At 35.7% G+C, this 20,726-nt stretch overlaps 1 protein-coding gene across 12 annotated transcripts in view; it reads right to left on the bottom strand.

Moving 5' to 3' along the window:
* Positions 1–8,646, bottom strand: part of LOC125645686 (potassium voltage-gated channel protein Shaw-like) — a 39,455-nt gene extending 30,809 nt beyond the window's left edge. For 8 of the 12 annotated variants that reach the window (XM_048871449.2, XM_048871456.2, XM_048871453.2 and 5 more), the window contains exon 1: positions 3,754–5,048. The gene's annotated coding sequence lies outside the window, so the exon portion shown is untranslated. Of the gene's footprint in view, positions 1–2,478; positions 2,495–3,753; positions 5,049–8,223; positions 8,309–8,627 lie in introns of those variants that run through there. The other 4 variants (XM_048871451.2, XM_056140091.1, XM_056140096.1 and 1 more) reach the window with 4 other exon arrangements.
* Between the last annotated feature and the right edge of the window lie 12,080 nt (positions 8,647–20,726).

Genomic DNA, 20,726 nt, shown 5'->3' with positions numbered 1-20,726 from the left:
TAGTCAGTGTAACAGAAAACAACGACTGTCTATAGTCAGTGTTACAGAAACCAACGACTGTCTATAGTCAGTGTAACAGAAAACAACGGCTGTCTATAGTCAGTGTTACAGAAACCAACGACTGTCTATAGTCAGTGTTACAGAAACCAACGACTGTCTATAGTCAGTGTTACAGAAACCAACGACTGTCTATAGTCAGTGTTACAGAAACCAACGACTGTCTATAGTCAGTGTTACAGAAAACAACGACTGTCTATAGTCAGTGTAACAGAAAACAACGACTGTCTATAGTCAGTGTTACAGAAAACAACGACTGTCTATAGTCAGTGTTACAGAAAACAACGACTGTCTATAGTCAGTGTAACAGAAAACAACGACTGTCTATAGTCAGTGTTACAGAAACCAACGACTGTCTATAGTCAGTGTTACAGAAACCAACGACATTCTATAGTCAGTGTTACAGAAAACAACGACTGTCTATAGTCAGTGTTACAGAAAACAACGACTGTCTATAGTTAGTGTTACAGAAAACAACGACTGTCTATAGTCAGTGTTACAGAAACCAACGACTGTCTATAGTCAGTGTTACAGAAACCAACGACTGTCTATAGTCAGTGTTACAGAAAACAACGACTGTCTATAGTCAGTGTAACAGAAAACAACGACTGTCTATAGTCAGTGTTACAGAAACGAACGACTGTCTATAGTCAGTGTTACAGAAACCAACGACTGTCTATAGTCAGTGTAACAGAAAACAACGACTGTCTATAGTCAGTGTTACAGACACCAACGACTGTCTATAGTCAGTGTTACAGAAACCAACGACATTCTATAGTCAGTGTTACAGAAAACAACGACTGTCTATAGTTAGTGTTACAGAAACCAACGACATTCTATAGTCAGTGTTATAGAAAACAACGACTGTCTATAGTCAGTGTTACAGAAACCAACGACTGTCTATATTCAGTGTTACAGAAACCAACGACTGTCTATAGTCAGTGTTACAGAAACCAACAGCTGTCTATAGTCAGTGTTACAGGAAATGAACTTGCCAATACAGAATGTCACACAAAGCCATCTCTTACATACACACTCTTGCTTATGCAGGGTGTTACAGAAACCAAACCCTACCTACAAAGGGTCCAGCACAAAGCCAACCCTTGTTTATACAGGGTGTAAAAGTGTGTCACTGTAAACCATCCGGTGTCTACAATGTCTTGGAATTGCCTATATGCTGTGTCACTGGAATTAAACCTTATTTTTATGGGCTGTTGGCGAAAGTGAAGTCCTGCCTATAATACAGGGGTAATACAGGGTGACAAAGAAAATCCACCCCACCTCCTCTATTCAATGGGCCACAGAGAAGTAAGCCTTGTCTATATAGTGTGTTACATTAGTGTGTTTCTGTCTCTATGTAAATATCCGGGGGTTTCCCGGTATTGACTGATGGACTGTCGTGATGAATGACTGTGTATACAAGTAACACGCAAACAACAGATCCATAGGAATACTGAGAATTACAGTCAAACTAACAAACAACGGCAATCTGGGCCTCTCTCATTATTACCACAAACCGTCTTAAGAGACTCTCATCATTGTCACAAACAACTTTAAACAAGGCACTTTATGTTCAAAGCTAGCACGCGCATGCATACCTTGCTATATTTTATCAGTATCCGTGTGTTTGTTGGTATATGATCCCAACGAAAATATCAATAAGACAAAAAAAACTTACATAGTTCCCGTCGTACCTAACGCTCCTGTATTGGTGGACAATCTAACTCCGCTATAAGCATCACAATAACACAGAACAAAACAAGACAACTTTTCATTGATAATATTGGTGTAGGCTAGACAATGAGTATATCCGTTTGATTTCAGGCAAGACAACGTCCACAGTATTGACCTTCAAACAATATTTATAGTAGTTACATTGAGAGAATAAAACAGGATACAATTATTTATCTGTATCTCGCACCTCAATGTTGATCTTACACATGTCCAGCGATTTATAAATATCCACCGTCACCTGTTCACTGAAAAAACTCCTATAGAAGAATGATTAGAGTTTGTCTCCCATCAAAGCTCTACCATCACCCATGTGGGAGAGAGAAAAAACCTGCGATAAGGAATTTCCTCTGTAAATTGATACTTAAATAGGAAAAATTCTCCTTACGAAGTGACTGAAAGAAAGATTAGAGACAAACAAGAGACAAAGCTCACTCGAGTTCTCAGCTCACAAGAAAATAATAAAATATAAGAGCCTCTCATTTTCAGAGTGGGAATCCTAAACCCAAACTTGTTTTAGGATTATTTATCCTATCAAAGAGAATAAGATTGATTTCTTCCCATTGAATAATAATGATGATCAATTTGGTAGGACTAAGAAGTCAACCATTTTATAAAAAGAATGTGTTTTTGGAGGTTGCACATGATTGGGCAAATAAATATAGATAACAAAATTTCGTTAAAAGATACCCCAAATAGTTTGGTGAGATTGGTCTTGGCAGGTACTTGTTGACTTATTAATGATCGAAATTAACAACCAAGTACATCGGCACGTTCCTGGTGTTATCTGCGATCAGTCATGGCGGTCCTTCTCATCCTACAGTACATCGTCTCGTCTTTTGCTGCTATCAACATACTCCCTCTATATCAGTCCCGTCAACTTTTCATTATAGATATCGGTAGAGTTCAACATTATGTGGTACCACGTAAACAATTATAAGAACATGAGAAAAACACAGATCATATTTAATAGTGTGCAGTTTACTTTGGTGAAGATTCTTATTTCATTCAGTTCGATATCGCTCGACCCTCAGTGTAGCAACCCTGTTTTTCTTCAAAATTCTACTCAATACTTTCAGATGATTTATAGAGAAATTTCTCAATTTAATCCACCTTCATTTTTTAAAAGCAATAGTATCATAGCGTTTTGAACTTAGTCTGATATCACACATACTTCATATCGTTTAACGCAGCTTTCAGATAGTACAAGTTGATATAGTTGGACGTATAGCAGGTCAAATATATATGTCACTTTGTGCATCTGTCGTGATTGACCCGCAGACGATCTTGTCTCACTAATACATTTCTTCGAGTTTCCTCTGTCCAGCTGTAACTGGTCATTCCTATATTGTATTGAACGCACAATCCGTGTCGGGAGATCATAAAACTCGTAACGAACGCTGAATATTTAATAGAAGCAAAATAGATTTGGCAATGTGATCGCCAATTAAATAAAAGTTTTCCTCCAACCGTGTAGACGCTTACAATTCTATGAATCCAGTTAATTTGTACATTTATTTTAACACATTAAACCACATGCAACAACACAGTGATTTTTGGATAATAAAAATCGTAGTCTGTATTTTTTTTTTTACTTATTCAACATATGTATTTTCTGTCGTGAAAACAAATTCATTGACAGCTTAGAATCTCGACCTAGCCCCCGACTGAGGAAGAAGAATCGATTTAGATCAATATATGTTAATTTTACACTTGAAGCCCCTAGATTTGTAGAGACCTCTAGACCTAGCGTACAATCTCAGACTCCCCAAGGGAACATTTACCTAAATTGTCCAGATGGATCCGGTACACAGGTCTAACAAAGACCGGAGGGCGATAAATATGTCAAGAAAAATCATAATTTTTACCAGCAGTCTTTTCTTCCGGCTTGTCGAGAAATTCAAATCGGTTGTGAAGGAAGCTTCGCGTACAGAACATTAAAATGTCGACAAAAAATATACCTACCTATCGGGATGAAATCTTTCTTTAGAATTAAGTAAATCCATAATTGCTTCTTTTTCAAACACTACAAGTCCTGGTGAACCGGCTGAAGAGAGGAATACGAAGTGATTATGGATCCTTGTTTCAACAGCCACACTGGTACCGAGTCTCTGTAGACGAATATTGATTGCGGGCGATTCCATTAGCAAGCGCGGAGAGCGAGGGAGAAAACGGCAGCAGCCAGCCCGCGCTCACACACGCCGTTCGAAATCACAATACAAGAAAGTAATGATACCATTAACGTACAATATTTTACTTTTATAGAATATCTATATTTTTTGACTGTTTAGATATCGGCCTTCGTTAACGATTTCACCACAACAATATTTACTCTCGTGTCTTTATCGATCTTTCATGTAGAGTAGAGAACGTTCAGGCGTTTAGAAGGCAGAGTACCATTTATATTTTGACGAAAATGCTATATATCTCTGATAATTGTTTCTTTGATGATAAGAATCACATTAATTTTTGGTCCGTAAAGAAATGTATGCAATCGTATTGGTTTTCGAACAGCGTCTTTATCACCGAAACAGATGTTGAGGGGTCCTTTCAAGCAATTTAAAGCCAATCGATCTATCGACCCCGGCCACCCACCATTCGGCACACAATAGTACTTGTGAGAATTGTTGAAGGGCATTTGGTATCTAAAGAGCTCTTAATTAAGTTGTCCAGGAATGTTAGCGCGCCCGATCGAACGTTGCTATGTATAACGCCGTGCTACGCGACAACAATTAATTTTTCCTGGAAGCGCGTGCAGACCCGGCAGAGTCCAGGACTTCATTAAACTACTCTGTCCGGCATGGAATGGATTTAAAACTTAAAATTTCTGAGAGAGAAAGCGATGCGAAAGAGAAGGATGTGTTCGAATTCTTTGTTCAATTATTTATTTGTTACTTTTTTATATTTATGTATGGGGTTTTACTTTATTTTTCTGTTCTAAATACTAATTTCAGTTAACAGATTGAACGTGTTGAATTTCCATTGCAAATAAGCGGTTGTCATTTTCCCACTAAAATAAATCTATGTAGAGATAAGGCATGATTACTCAATATGTTGAAAATGGTTTTTTTTTATAGAAGTATCGACAATAACTACAAAGTTCACAACTAAAAACTTAGATATATCTAAGCAATGGTAACTGACCCGTGTACGTATATCTGCAGAGGGAGGGCGTTATTCCACTCTAATTGATAATTGTTTTGTAATATAATGTCTCTAATTAGGCGGAGCGACTATGGAATCGTTGTAAAAAAAAAAAAAAAAAAAAAGTCCGACGCAAATTCCGATATCAATACCTCATTATATGAAACCCGCACAAAACAATATATATATATATATATATATATATATATATATATATATATATATATATATACACACAAATGTATAAACACTGAGGAATTTTACATTTGAACATATTTTATTGTATAAACACCCGGTGTACAAACGGATTAGTTACAATTGTCATAAACATCCATGCACAGTAAGATACATACTCAGGTTATGCTGTCTCCAATGTCAATAATGATCAAGTCCATATTGAATGATTTAATAAATCAAATTTTAGATTTGCTCTTTTGCTGTTCTTTTGCTGTTTTAAGAAATAAATCTTCCAAGCAAACACAAAACGTCTTTGCTTTCATTATCAAGATTTAAAGAATCCACTTTAAAGATATCACATATCATAAAGAGAAGTTTGAATTATTTTTTGATATAGTTTCGATTAATTGTAACCTTTTATTGTTATAGATAGGACAAACCAGTAAAAGAAATGAAGTTCTTTTACATTATATTGACTATTGAGAGCATAATCTAAATTTAGGGTCCCGTGTATCTTTAGATGATGAACTGAAGAAACGCGAAGTTTAGTTATGCTGTTTCTCTGACAAGAATTACCAACAATGGAGATATTCTGTTCTCTTAATTTTGAATGTATCTTACATTATTAATTTGCCATTTTGCTGTTCATCCTCTTTATGCTATATGTTTATAAAGTGATGTCTCGTAATATACATGATGTCTTTTTCTTAAAGAGTAAGAAATAAATCTTCCAACCACACACAAAACTTCTTAGCTTTCATTAAGATTCAAAGAATCAACATTAGTTTTTTTTCTCTCTCATATATCATTAGTTTTTGCTTTGATAAGTCAATATCTTTGAAGTCAGATAATCTATTTAACAAATCTTAGATGGATTCAAACCATCATGGTTTATTTTGGAGGAAAAGTAATTTTGAGATTGAATAGAACAAAAGATAAATGTAACGTTTCAAGCCGAAACTAATAATTTAGCACAGCTTTTACAATTTGATAATACAATGGAAATCTACCAAGTTCGGATGGAACTGTAAAAGCAGTGGCTTTTTATGAACACCAGGAATAGTCTTAAAATATTTAAAATGCTGTGCTTCACATTTCAATATGTTATCCATTGTAATGTCCCATTTCTTAATCGTGGAAGCCAAAATGTCACAACCATACAGGAGAATAGGACCAATGGATAGTCAAATAAATGAGGATTAATATTGATATTATAGCAATTAGACTTAATTCCGTTTGTAATTTAATGCTAGCCTCCAAAGCCTTTATATGATTCATTTTGGGCATGGGTAAAAAATCCTTATTTAAAGATTATTTGTATTTCCGAATACAAACCGGTCGCGGTAGCTCAGTGGTAGAGCGTTCGCTTAGTAAAAGAGAACAAAAAAGCGTTCGCTTCGTAACCGGGAGGTCGTGAGTTCGTAACATAAGACGTTAAGGAAGGTAGTGATTGCTCCTTCCCCAAACAGTAAGAATCACGGGTCTTTCGGATGTGACCTTAAAAACGGATGATCCGTGTCGCGACAGGCGTTGACATGATAAACAGCCTTCACTGGTACAGCCCTGAGCGCTACAAATTTGTGATATTTCACTTACAGCTGGTGACGTCTCAATATGAGTGAATTTTTTTCGACGGGACGTAAAAACAATCAATCAATCCTGAACACAATATATTTATTTTGAAAAGAAACATTTATGAATATTTATCATTGTTTTTGTCTTGGATGAGTTAACACTAAGACACCAGTCATGAAATCATTTGTCTAACATATCAAGTTTGGATTACAAACCATTTGAAGGAGATGAAAATAAGATTAATCAGTACCATACATTAGATAATAAATTATATGGTTGTTAAGAGCTACTAAAACCATGGAGTCATCCATGTATTTAGACAAATCATTTACAAATATATTGAATAGTTTGGACTTAAGTAATCCCCTTGCCTAACACCTTGCTGAACTTTAAAAATCCAGTAATTCTATGGTAGATTATACTACTTTCTTTGAGTTTGTCCAACCTCTATATAAGAAGAAAAGCCTAAAGCCGAATGAAAATGTACAAACATGCATAAGAAAGAAAAAAAGATAGATAGATAGATATTCCCGTGGTGATCCTCAGTACCCCTTGCTTGTCGTAAGAGGCAACTAAATGGGGCGGTCCTTCGGATTAGAACGCAAAAACCGACGTCCCGTGTCACAGCAGGTGTGGCACGATAAAGATCCCTCCCTGCTCAAAGGTCGTAAGCGCACACTCGATCGATCGATCGAGAGAGTAAATTCATGATCACTATTCATTATATGGATATTCACTTCCAGAACCACGCTTTAAGGTTATTGAGAGTGGACATTTGACGTAAATTTAAGATCATAATACAAGATACACATTGCATTTCAAATATTTTGTAAAGCACAGAGATTGAAATGAACTCTTAAATAAACATATCTGCCCTAAGTGAAGAACTTTTTAATATAAATCACAGAGGAATTCACTGCGTATAGATAGCCACTTCCGCCTCGTAGCTTTAACGATGTGGTTATTTGTTAAACTGTTAAAAACCGAACACCTGTTTACGCACTTTCATATTAATAACTGAAAATTATCACCAAAGCTTCAAAATAAAATACAATATTTCTAAATAAAACTCTTTAAAACAATAAGAAAATTATAAATTTCTATGATGTTCAAAAGTTGAAATATATTATCCTCCCTATATAACTCTATACAAATTTTCCCCACTGTTTTAGACACTGTTGAGAATTTATGGTACATGTAATAAACTAAGTAAATGGTGTATTCATTCTTGACACAGATACCATTACATGTGGCATTGTGCATTAATTCTATCGAGAACACGGGATACACACATTTGATTAAATTCCGACATTTGAAATGGATATAAACTTGGATTACCGTATAAAGGGTATTTTCTGCGGTTGTCCATTTAATAGTGGATAGCACAAATCCGCCAAAATTACAATCGATATATATATATATATATATATATATATATAATATGCAACCACAGAAATTGGAAACGCAGAATATTATTTGCTACCATTTACGGGTCAAATCGCAGAAAATACCCGTTATACGGTAGTTAAAGGTACTCACGACAGGGCACAGGTGAATGGACGAGGTGCGACGTGGACACATGGATAAGTTTCCGGTACGGAAACTGGTCTTCCGGAGGTGAACACTTGGTAAATAAATATATAATCACAATTTTACGTTTGAAAAAAGAAATCTTTAGTTTAGTGGTAAATTGCAAATTGAATTTACAAATCATGTGACCTCTTGATCAAATCGAAACAGCAGATGTTGATAATGTTCAGAAAAATTCGATATTTTCTTTAGATTTTTGAAAGGCATCAGGATACAATATGATCCTGAGCTCGTTCCAATGAAAACATTGAAAAGCATGACACGAATGGTTCAATATTCTGATATAAAGCATGAAATACGTGCGTTTACCTTGCTGCTGTTATTTTTGTTTGTTTATGATGGTTATTACGTACCACAGTCTTGAAAGTAAAATACAATTTTTCCAACATTTTCTGGCAATATTATACACATGTCCATGAGACACACACATCACCTGAAAGCAATCAATGCGTCTCACATTTAAGTTGATAATATACAAGATCAAATTACAGATTCAATATGCACTTAATAAATCTGACGTGTAAACGCGAGTACATTTTGCCGGTCAGCACTGCATTCTAGCTTGTTGTCATCACATACTTCTCAAAACACGCACTTAACGTATCACTTTCTTTATCATCTTACGTGTAATCATCTGCAAACATAAATAGTGTTTTATTCATTTTCTCGTTGCTATGGTTTCATACAGTATTTGTGACTCGCAGTCTTGCCTGAACACTAAGCTTGAACGTAAGAACCTTTAGACCTGTACAACTGTCATGGGGTGGCTTACATAACTTTGTCAGTTCTGGGTGACCCGCGATACAGATCTTATGATTCAATGACATGCCAGGATCTACACAACAAGAAATCAATACATACTTCTGACAGATGTGTGCTTCTGTCTACGGGATTCAACATCAGAGGACAGAACCTGAGACGCGTGGCTTTCATCCTTCAGAAATTCTAGGAATCCGTTTTCTAGGTTAATGCCCTTCCTGTGACAGAGCATTGAAGAGTTTGCATTATATATCGCTTTATTACACCAGTGAGATGTTTTAAAGTAGAATCGACTTCAACTGCAACGTTTTGTGCAATGTCATCGCATCCGTATTTATATATATATATAATATATATATATATATATATATATATATATATATATATATATATATATATATATACACACGCCATCTTGATTAAAAAAAACTTCCGTAACAACAAAAGCAATGTCAAACATTGACCTTCAGAACGAGTATTAGCAACTCAATTTTCTCAGGTTATACCCAGAAACTGGCGCACATTTGGTGTAATCATGTTCGAATTCTTTTGAATATATTCATTCATTAATATTCAGAAGTCAGATATTGCGTTTTACTCTTTACGCATTCTAAAACATTGGGCTTTCTATAGCGAAAAGGCTCAGAACGATTTTCAGGGACTCGATTATATCGATCGTGAAACTGTTGAAACTTTTCTTTTTCATTTTACTCTATCTCGATTATATCGCATACCTGTTCAAATATTGTTTTGGATCATTGTAACTCGATTGCATAGCGCACCTGTTTCAACAATCGCGCATCTAGCTTTTCAAATTTTATTTTGTTATATCTCTCCTTTTCAATGGAAAAGTTTTGAGTTATGCCGGAACACTATTTTTACCTAAATTGTATGCACGCCTTTACTGATAGCCCTATGGATTTCCCGGAAGAAAATTAAAATTCACAACAGAATTTTTACACTTTAAATGTACCAGAGCTTAAACAAAATTTCCAAGTGTGACATGTACCTCAGTTCATAGACCTACTGTACAATTCAATTTTCATAAGTGTTCCAAGCGATCGTGAAATTATTGACACTGCAAAGTCAGCCAAGCTCGCCTACTTTTTAGGTCACTGTTCTGTAAAAGGTAAAACTTTAATCTCTGTCATAATTTCCCGGAGGTTTCGAAATTTATTCAACATCAGGAAGGATCGAGATAAGGGTGGAGTGTCGAACTAGGTCTATTTAGAATTTCATCAGCATTTTGACAATATTATTTCTTATTACTAACTGATGACACATTTTGAAAAGGTGAAGATAAGGAACTGTGATCAATCTCATAACTCCTATAAGGAATACAAAATAAAGACCTGGGCAAACAAGGGCCCCTAGAAGTTTTCTATCTAAAAAAATTTTGAAACATGTTTTTCGTTTAAAAAACTCCACTCCGTCATTTATGATATATGGCGAAACGGAACGTTTCCCTGTTTATATTAATGTGTATACTAGAATGATTTCTTATTGGGCCAAATTAACATTTAGTCATGAAAACAATATAGTAAATATTCTTTACAAATATTTATCTACATAGTATTATAATGGCACATTTAAAAATCCATGGTTTGAATGTATTCATAGAATTTTGAACCTATGTGGACTCTCTAATATATGGTATGAACAAGGTACTGTGAATGTAAAATGGATAACAAACGCTGTAAAACAGTTTTATGGATCAATTTGTTCAGACTTGGTCAAGTGATGTTTTTAGCTTTTCGAAGAGTACAATGTACAGAATTTTTAAAACAAGTTTTTGTCTGGAAACTAATCTTGAAAATCTACCTAAGAAACTCAGTAGCATCTTTTTGAAATTTCGTACCACGAACCATCGCCTCCAAGTAGACACTGGTCGATGGTTTAGTATACCATATAACGAAAGATTATGTGTTTTATGTAATGAAACAAAACTTTCAGATGAATATCATTTTGTATTGGAGTGCAGTGATTTATCCGGTATAAGAAAAGAATATCTACACAGAAAATATTGTACGAGACCAAATGTAATGAAATTTTATGAAATCATAAACGAATAATGTTAAAAACATTAAAAACCTGTGCATGTTTATTTCAAAGATATACGAATTAGTCTGTAGGAGAAGCGTTCACAAACTAATTTACACTCTCCACCCCTCATATCTACTTTAACTTTAAGGATAACAATTGGATCCTACTGTCCCTACAATACACACAACTACAATTGGCATTGAAGCATTATACATATACTCAAATCTATCGGATAAGCCATATAGGAGAAGTGTTCACAAGCTATTTTAACATTTTCCACTCCTCTTAGATCCACAATAACTTTCAGAAAGATAATTGGATCCTTATGTCCCGACAATATGCACATCTCTGAAACATTTGACAAAGTTTCAAATTTATCAGATAAGTAATATAGGAGGAAAAGTGTTCACAAGCTATTTTACACCCCCACCCCTCTTAGATCCACTATAACCTTTGGGAAAATAATTGGATCCCCGTTACAACAATATGCACATCTACAAATGGCAATGAAGCATTGTAAAAAGTTTCAAGTCTACCTGATAAGCCATATAGGAGAAGCATTCACAGGCTATTTTAACATCCTCCATCCCTCTTAGATCCACTATAACTTATAAATGGATCCTCTTTTTCAGACAACATGCACATCTACAAATGGCAATGAAGCATTGTACAAATTTTCAAATCTATCAGATAAGCCATATAGGAGAAGTGTTCACAAGCTATTTTACATCCTCCATCCCTCTTAGATTCACTATTACTTTTAGGAAAATATTGGATCCTCCCGTCCCAACAATATGCATGCACATCTGCAAATGGCAATGAAGCATTGTACATAGTTTCAAGTCTGTCCGGTAAGCCATACAGGAGAAGGGTTCACAAAATTTTGTGACAGACAGACGGACAGTACAAAAACAAAATGTCTCTCCTTGGAAGAGGGGAGACATAAATATAAAATATAAATTTAATTTTTGAAAAAACACGAGGGGATGAACTGCAGTGCTCTGCAGTCATACTCTTCATGAATGCAGGCGTAAAGCGTCGAAGTGTATGCCCTCATGTATTTTCAAAAGTAATTGTTCTTCTTAAATAAATATCGCTTTTCATTTTCTGTGACTCGATTTTAATGCACACTAGTATATATATTTCTATTCGCTATTTTCATGTCATTTGCCGTGGTTAAATCGTATCGCACATCTGCTCTAATGTTTGTTTTTAACTTTCGAATTTCGTTTGGTATCTAGTGAAACTTTTAAATATTACTCAAGTGACTGTTAAGGCTTTTGGACTTTTTGTTTGATATCATAATGCGTGGAAACAAATAACTGGAAATTTAAAAAATTCCAACAACGTGCCTGATAAGTACAGTCAAATTCAACCCGTTTTCAGAATCCTTATCCGAAAATTAATACCGGTATAGCAATAATTGGACCCCTAGTTTATTTTGCTATGACAGTCCAGGTGGTATTTAAGTTTTAAAATAATGTCCTTAGAACGAAGAATGCATGATGTGAGAAGAACACTTGACCGTACTAAAGATAATAATACCAAAAGAACAACAAAACTCCAACAGAATTAGAAAAAAATGAGATGTCTGTTGAGAACGTGTACAAGTATCTGCTAATATTCACCATGGATTTAATATATTTTTTCGAAGGAAGCAGATGTAGACAATGTTTAGCAAATTCATTTGTTTGTATTGCTTATAAAGAGGTGAATGAAAAATTATTAAGAGAGTGGATTGCCCAAAGAAGTTGATTGTTGTATAGACATGCCAGAGTTTCATGTAATCATTCATATCATCATCAACATGATTTGCTTAACGCTTTCTACCTTCAATCAAGATCAATTAACACATGTATCAATATCGAATATTTGAACGGGTGATAGGATTGATAGTTTTGAAGACAATAGTCCTTTCCTTTCTCTTGCTTCTACCTTAAATCTCTGTTTTGTAAATCATTCAAAATGATTTGGTGCAATTTTTACATGCTAGGACAGTTCAGCTGCTATATTTACTGTGGATTCAAAATTCTATGTATAAAAGGTAAAGATAACGAACAGTGATCAATATCATAACCCCTATAGGAAATACAAAATAGAGAATTAGGCAAACACGGACCTCTGGATTTACCAGAGGTGGGATCAGGTGCCTAGGAGTAAATATCCCCTGTCGACCGGTCACACCCGCCATAAGCCCTAGGTCTTGATCAGGTATACGGAGTAATCCAAAGTCAAAATCAGTGTGCCAGGAACGGCCTAACAATCGGTATGAAACCCATAGATAGGTTGTATTCGCAAACTAGATAAGTTGATTGTTGAAACGTCTGTAACATTAACTTGTTTGTCATACGCAGAACAAAGTCTTGCGTATTGAAGCAGTTGAGAGATATATTTGATCCTCATGCATGTGAAAGTGAAGCTATTCTAATCCAAACTGTATACTTCTGTTTCAATGACAGTATGTAGATTTTCAAACTTAGGTTTAGATATACTTCCTTTTGTTTTCTTTTTCACTTTCAAGCCACAAATTCTTCCCAGGGGCTTAGCGCCGTATTGGCAATATTTCAGCCATTTTACGGTGGTGAACTATAAAATATGTTCGATTTTGAAAAGTTTTGGAACAGCATAAAAATTAAACAGAGTAGATTTATTATACAGTATATCTTTGTCACATTTTGTATCGTTCGTCACCTCGTTCAGTACTTTCAGCTCTTTGATTATTAAATGAAACCGCTGATGGTAAGTATGCACTCGTTGCAATCGCCGGATGTACCTGTTAACTCTTTTTCCACTCCGCGTTTGAAGATGGCTGCAGATTTAATATGGAAGACAAACAGATAGAGACACTTAATACTTGGTTATATAAAAATGGTGGCGGAAATAGCAATGATAGCCAAGTAAATTTTCAGTTATTTCGTATCTGAAATCAATACATCTGTAGAAACTGTTTACGTGAATTGATCTTTACTAGATTGGTTACGGGGTGACGTCATTTTATAAATCTGACGTATCATCAGTCAAATATCTGGAGATAGACAAGATGGCTTGGAAAGGTAAACAAATGTCTATCCCTTTGAAAAATGCAATTACTGTATATCTTTGTCCTAAAAGTGGACATAGACAACAGGAGATTGCGGATATGCTCTGTGTTAGTCAATCAGGTATTTCGAAGTTTTTGAAACGATTTCAGACGCGAGGATCCTGTAAAAATGAAAGAAAGCAAAAGTGAGCAAAATCACACACCCCACACTCCAACATTGCTTGACACTGTCTCACACAATGAATGCAATGGTAATGCTATGCATTACTGTAAGAACAGGACATTCTACATTTAAAAGGGGCATAACTCCCAGAACAATTATTGGATCAGAATTTTCTGGGAATATGCACATCTACAGTGTGTCCTTGTTAACTACAAAGTTTCACGAAATTCCGTTGAGAGGTCTCAGGAGTTGTGCTGACAAGAAAGGGACAGGCGGGCTCGAAATTCTAAAGTCATAAAGGACATAATTCCCAGAAAAATTATTGGATCAGAATTTCCTGGGAATATGCACAACAAAGTTTCACGAAATTCTGTTGAGAGGTTTCAGGAGTTGCGCTGACAAGAATTTTAGAAAGGAAGTAACGGACTGACTGGCGGGTCGAAAACATTACATACCCTCCGTAACTTCGTTTCGTGGGGTATAATAAACATTGAAGCGGTCCCCAAGAAAAAACAAGAGGCCCACAGGCCTTATCGGTAACCTGAATACTAGTGGAAAAGTATCACTACTTCCATGGGCAATAAAATCTAGAAAACAATTTCCTGTTCTGAATATCTAACCTAAATTCTAATGTTCAGCAACAGTATAAACAAGATGCAAGGTGAAGATAACGAACAGTGATCAATCTCATAACTCCTATAAGCAATACAAATTAGATAGTTGGGCAAACACGGACCCCTGGACACACTAGGGGTGGGATCAGGTGCCTAGGAGAAGTAAGCATCCCCTGTTGACCGGTCACACCCGCCGTGAGCCCTATATCCTGATCAGGTAAACGGAGTTATGCGTAGTCAAAATCAGTGTGACAAGAACGGCTTAACAATCGGTATGAAACACATCAGACAGCATTTCACCCAATGATAGGTTGTATTGACGAACTAGATCGTTATAACGACCATAGAATTTGCGAAATGCTGACTTCAATCGAGACTGTTGAAACCTATGTACCATCAACTTGTTTGTCAGTAGCTTACCTCGATTTAAAAACTGACTATACGCAGAACAAGCTCTTGCATATCGAATCAGTTGATATATATAAACACCATATGCAGGTGATAATGGAATATTGCTACAAAAATATGGGAAGTTGACAATGGAGAAGCTGAAACATCCCGTTTGTCATACAGTTGAGTTGTCAGTTCGCCGTTAATGTCTACTTTCAATAACATATCTAAGTATGAAGCAGAAGTGGACGACTCTGTGGTGTCCTTTATTTCGAGCTCACAGGGATATATCAAATCGACATATGAATGAAAGTTATTATTGTTAATAGACAAAACGTCATCGATATATCGAAATGTCGCCACAGCGAGAGATTTTTTCTTCTCACGTAGAAGTTTTTTAATAAATTCTGCTTCATATGAATATAGAAACAGGTCAGCTAACAAAGGAGCACAATTCGTGCCCATGGTAATTTTAACAGACTGTTGCAAGACCTAATCACCAAAGACCACGAAGATATTGTCAATGAGGAATTCTAGCACATTTTTTATTTCAACTTCAGCGTACTTGTGCGTGGAATCAGAGTGGTGTTTAACAAAGTAAGTTTTTGAATGACTGATCACTAGATATGAATATTTCCGTTTTCCATTTTTGTTGAAGAAGCAACTGTCTATGATATCAAAAAGTCTGGTCTTTAATTCATCGTGAGGAATGGTCGTGTATAGTGTTGAAAAGTCATATGTTTTAATGTTATTGATTTGGGAAAAATTCTGCGATTTCAAGTTTACTAAAAGTTCTGTAGAATTTTTTAGAATCCACATTTGATTAACACCACTTCTAGCATATGTAGTCGCACAGTAAATTTGAAGTTTCTTCTTCACAGCTGTTCACATTTTCGTGAGGAGCAAAGATAGGGGCTTGGTAGAGCACTTACTGGATCCAGAAATGTATCTTTGTTTGTAAGGGGTTTTGTGTAGTTTAGGAATCCAGTATAGGTACGGTAACTCGGATTCATTCGACCCATTGACTGGGATATTAAATAAATGTGTCTAAAACTGAAGCATGGTTTTGAAGAATTTCATCTTTTGAAAGTGCAGTTGGAGTATAAGTACTATTACCAAAAGTGGAATTAATGCCAAGTTCGTTGAAAATACAGTTGTAATAATGAGCCTTACAAACAAAGACAATGTTGTTACTAGCTTTGTCAGCTGGAACCAAAACATATTCCTTATGTAACCTATCTAATTCTTTTATCACTTCTGGTTTACTAAACACACAAGGATAGATGGTACGTACTTTTGTTTTCATATGTCGAATGCGGGATTTTAATATTCCTCTTATGCTTTTAACCCATTCTGACAATGTATCAAGTTCTTCTTTTTCATATTTAGCCCATCGTCTGGCATAATCTTCGACAGAATTCATAATAGAGATGAAGTTCTGTCGCCAATTAAAAGACCGAGGTTCTCTGTATTGAGGACCTTTTAGAATAAGTGATTTGAGGTCCTCATTTTCAACTATATCAACATCACCAGTAATGACATGTCCAGCTGGACTACAGTTGAAAGAAGATGAAGAACAATACTTGCGGTAATCGCAAGATACTTCGATGTGTGAAAGTAAACAGAAGGCAAACTCTGACGGATATTACCCATGGAGTTAAAACAAAATTAATCAATTCTATCCCTTCACGAAGATTTAAAGGCGATTGAGAATTTTAACTTTACACGAAGGAAAAACAAGGAAGACACAGACAATTCGATCTATAAATCGCACTCGCCGTATAAATCGGTGCAGAGGGAAATTACAATGGACTGTGAACAATCACTGGAAAATGTCATATTTAGTGATGAAACTCAGGTGGCAATTGGCCAAAACAAACGCGTTTATGTATGGCGAAGACCAGACGAAGTGTGATAGCCAGAATATCTTGGCGTCCGTGGAAACTGGAAATTCTCGGCAATATTTTGGGGTTGTGTCACTCAAGAAGGTGTCGTAACATTTACAGAATATTAATTCCCAAAATTATATCAACGTTTTGGATACAAATTTATAGCCAGTTTTAGTTCGGCATTCCCCAAAAGAGGACTAATTATTTCAGGATGACAATGCGCCAGTTGGTCCATTCATCTAATGCAACAAAAACTATGAAAAACTGAAAATGAAATAAATTGCAAAGGGAGCGAGATTGAAAGTCTGGTTTTAATCAGACTTATTTCTCAAAAGAATTTTTTTCTTAAGAAACATGTTTCTTATAATTTCTATAACAAAACCACCTTTTAATCAACAAATTCTTCTCAACTCAATTTTTATAAAATAAAACCTTCAGGTATAAATGATATGCATGAGAAGTATTAACCTCAGAACCGTTCAGTCTTCTAATAATTTCATAATAATAGCATTACCACCTATTGCATAGCTATGGCAAAATTAACACAAACTTAGAGAGAATTTATTATTTGCATTAAGTGATAATTTTCGAATTAAATAACAGATATATCAGGTATTTTCTGCAGTATTCCATCATTAGTTTCATTATTTATTTTTTAATGTGAAAGCCACTGCTAACATTATGTATTAAGAAATTGGTCTCAAGGGAAATGTTCGGAAAAAAAGGTTTTGTATGAAATATATAGAGAATATTCTATATTAAGGAAATTTTCATTCGGAAATTACTTTTGTCATAAACATGAAAATTCTTCTGGTAATCATCAGAATAATGATTATAAATCATATTCTAATGAAAATGTTTTATCACAATAGTTAATATGTGAAATATCATCAACCTTTATTGATATGTACATGTACTTACTGAAATGTTTAAGAAATCATACTGTAATCTCTAATCTAAAGAAAGAATTGTTGTGAAGAATATACTTTGACTTTCTTTACGTAAATAAAATGATATTCTATGTTTCTTAGTCAATATATAAATTTACAACCCGCAACTTACGATTTGTGAGGCTCTATTCTACCGTTTTCAACAATTTCGATATATTCCAATTTCTCGATTCATATTTGTGCGCCATGTGTGATGTTCTGAAGTTTCAACTTCCGATGTCAAGTTATTTGCATATGCCATATAAGGTAGTATTTACATCAATGGACAAATACGGAGGCGAAAGCTATTTCGTCGGTATTGAAAAGGTTTAGATTTAAAATCAAGTTAAATGAGGAACAGCAGAGTGTAAATTCTTTCTGTAATCATATGCTTTCCCTTTCTTTGTTGGAGTGGCTCGAGTAACTACATTTTCGCGCAGATTGTCAATGTTTAAGTTTTTCAGTAGATCTACCTACGAGATCTCGCGATAACAAGCATGGCGGAGCAGACGACGACCTTTGCATGCTGTGCATGATGTTTAATGAAAAACACCTTTATTAGACATCCCAAGCACAAAGTTGGTACTCCTTTTGGTGTAAACAATATTTGGGACTAATACACCGAGCTTCTTATCGGTTATTCATAAAATTATTTTGCACCATTACGGAGATCCTATGGAATTGTAGCCCTATCCCGAAAACGTCAGAATAAAACAAGAGGTACTGTGAACAATGCTCACTAAGAATACCCCCCGCTTACCCCAATCTCCCAAAGGGTGTTGGTAATAGGTAATACTTCAGTATTATGATCCAAAAGGTATCTAGGAACACAGCATCTCCATGCGATGAAAAAAGCCGTTAAAGAATTTAAATGGAAACCATATTGCTACTTTGATGTCCAGTGCGCGTGACCTTTGACCTTTTGACCCCAAAATCGATAGGGAACATCTTCATCCCATGGGTAGTCCATATATATGATATGGTGACGGTAGGTGGAAAGGATAATGCTTTAGAGCCCGGAAACCATTGCGTCTACAGACGGACGGACGGACAGACGGACAACCCGATTCCAGTATACCCCTCCCCACAACTTATTGCGGGGGGTATAAAAATCGGATAGGGCTACCTTATTGCAGCTAACATGTGACGTGTTGAGATAAAAGTTAAAGCCCTGCGTGTGCCTCCCCTAGATCTTGGATACTGATCCCTACATAAATTTTATCCCGAGTTGTATTTCGATCTATTTCATGCCCTCTTCTCGCATAATCTGTGAAAATTCTGGGTCTACTCAATGTTCGCTCTCTCTAATGGACGACATGCTGCACTGTTTACCATCTGTGCGCATGAATCTGCAGACCGAAAGGAGGAGTCTCAATGTATGTTTAAAGGGCCGTAAAAAGTATTTATATCTGTGTTTAAACGAAAATTTTCAACTTCAGAAATGTGTTCTTTTTGCAAACTTAATTTATTCAACTATGTAATAAAATTTGAGAAAGCTTTGGGATTGATTGAATTTTGTATAACGTCCCTCTTGAGAATCTTTCACTCATATGGAGACGTCCCCATTGCCTATGAAGGGTGCAAAATTTAGGACTTTGCTCGCTGCTTATGGCCATTGGGCAGGGAGGGATCTTTATCGTGTCAAACCTGCTGTAACACGGGACCTCGGTTTTTGCAGTCTCATCCAAAGGACCGGCCCGTTTTGTCGCAAGGGGATACTGAGCACCTATTCTAACCCGGATCCTCACGGGATAGAAATCTCTGGGGAAATTGCCATTCTATGGATTTTGCGCAAAATGAGCTGTAGTGTCTCTTTGCTCATTTTTTTCAGGGGTAACGAATTTAGGAAGTCATTTGAAAGACTCGGTTGTCTGCTATGCCTTTATCGAGATGTACCTCGTTTGGTCCTTACAACAACAAATTCAGTTTTAGGAAGACAAGTGAGGTTTTACAATTTGAGGAAACACAATAACAGTTTGGAAGACATTGGTAACAGAGCAGAAAATTGGACCAGGAGCTTATTCGCTAGAGAATCGATTGTTTGCACATTACCACAAATACTATTCTAAAGAAATGAAGTTGAACATATTTTCTGAATTGTCCAAACCTCAACCACGATTAAAGATCCTTTAAAGGGGCACGGACATGATTTGAGCTGAAAAATTTCAAATTCTCTTTTCCCGTTTTTAATATTTAGAATGTTTAACTATGGTATTTCTAATGTTCAACAAAAATTTGAATGTCAGTTGTCGAGTTACAAGAGAGCTACAGAGCTCGCATTTCTTTGTTAAGTTATTTAAAGATAGCACGTTAAAGAACCCTCACTGGGCTAGTTGTATTTGGCGCACCCACGCGTCACGATTTTTCTGACGAAAATTTATCGCTTATTTTTAATCCTACATTCCGGGCTCGATATTTCACCAGAAGTAGCACGTGGTGGGGTCACAATAGGGGTAGTTAGTATCTACACAGGCACTTGGGGGCATGGATCACGCACCCTCTAAACTTTTCTGATCAGGGATGTACACACTTTTTAATTGCAAATATACATTAAAGATTATCTAAAAATCTCTGTTACACATTAGTAAAAATAAAGTTTTCAGCGATTGTATTCACTGATATCGA

The sequence above is a fragment of the Ostrea edulis genome, chromosome 6 (genome assembly GCF_947568905.1).
Source record: "Ostrea edulis chromosome 6, xbOstEdul1.1, whole genome shotgun sequence".
Lineage (NCBI taxonomy): Eukaryota > Metazoa > Mollusca > Bivalvia > Ostreida > Ostreidae > Ostrea > Ostrea edulis.
The sequence above is the reverse complement of the archived record's forward strand: the minus strand, read 5'-3'. Positions and strand labels throughout refer to the sequence as shown.